The sequence below is a fragment of the Octopus bimaculoides genome, chromosome 2 (genome assembly GCF_001194135.2).
Source record: "Octopus bimaculoides isolate UCB-OBI-ISO-001 chromosome 2, ASM119413v2, whole genome shotgun sequence".
Classification (NCBI taxonomy): Eukaryota; Metazoa; Mollusca; class Cephalopoda; order Octopoda; family Octopodidae; genus Octopus; species Octopus bimaculoides.
In genome coordinates, this window is record NC_068982.1 from 8,974,784 (window position 1) to 8,976,137 (window position 1,354).

The 1,354-nt window shown below is 32.1% G+C and overlaps 1 protein-coding gene and 1 long non-coding RNA gene across 5 annotated transcripts in view; one reads left to right on the forward strand and one right to left on the reverse strand.

Annotated features, from left to right (window-relative positions):
• Nucleotides 1-1,354, forward strand: part of LOC106876592 (neuropeptide F receptor) — a 383,847-nt gene that overhangs the window by 309,347 nt on the left and 73,146 nt on the right. The window lies entirely within an intron of this gene.
• Nucleotides 1-1,354, reverse strand: part of LOC106876595 (uncharacterized) — a 277,478-nt gene that overhangs the window by 43,426 nt on the left and 232,698 nt on the right. The gene's annotated exons all lie outside the window — the stretch shown is intronic.

The window sequence follows — 1,354 nt, forward strand, 5'->3', positions numbered from 1 at the left end:
GTGTATATATATATATATATATATATATATATATATGTATGTATACGCGCACACACACACACACATATATATATTCACCTTACAACGATACGTTCCCAGCGAGTCGAAATTCCAACGTACTTTTAATTGTCGTCTTTACCTAATCAATCTTAAATCATTAAAGGCCTTTGAAAAGTAAATGTCATCACAACCGTAATTTCTCTTAAAATCTGTAAGTTCTGTGACATGAGAGAATATTTAATGCTGTTGAAAGGAGTTCGAGATAGCAATGATAGTATTTAAAGAGTTATTTCTCGTTTCTTAGCTTAAATCTTGCTGAATTAGGTCTCCGCTTTCTTTGCTCCATACTTTAGTAGTTTCAAGTCGATCGATAATATACGATTGAGGACGAATGACAAGAAACGCCATAACAAAACTAATGATTTCAATGACGAATAGAAAATAATCGGATTACGTAATTAAATGCTTCTTAAAGATATAAGCGTACAACCTTAATTGTCACCTTCCCCTAATCAGAAGCTAATTATTCCACAGAGTATTCCACGTTCGTTAAAATTCAAACATCGGGTCATTTATCTATTTGTTCCGTTTTTATTCATTCATCTTTACCACCCACTATTCCTGAGACGGTCGCGGTGTTTGAGCCATGCACCATTGGTTCCTATTACAAACAACCGTATTAGACTTCACTGCTGGATTCACAAGAATGACCAAATGAAACTGAATGTTATCAAACGATATTCGACCAGGTCTCCCTGGTAACTTGGCATGCAGAATCCGTCTTACAATAACTTCTTGCAATATTCTAACCCCATGTACTGGAGGTGTGATTTATGAATGCGGAGGAGTTGCAGTTCGACCGGTACAGATGATTAATTTGTTGTTAATAATAAATAATTAACATTCCGATCTCCATTTTCCTTTCCTCCTTATATAGAATAGAATTCGAATTCAAGACACGCGGAAACTATCAATCAAGGGTAACACGCGAAATGCGTATAAACATATATCTATAGATATACAGGGGCATACAAATGCATATATACATACAAACATATATATGTGTACATATATGAATATAGCTATTATGTATGGACATGCACGTGTGTAACCTCATTATATATATATGTGTGTGTGTGTGTGTGCACATACACGAATTCCGCGTGCATTAAAATATATCTAGTTGCCTACGTACATAAAAGCACCTGCTATATAAAAATATACAAAAATACATATATATATATATATATACAAACATACATATATATATATATATATATACAAAAATACATATATATATATATATATACAAAAATACATATATATATATATATGTGCATATATATATATATAT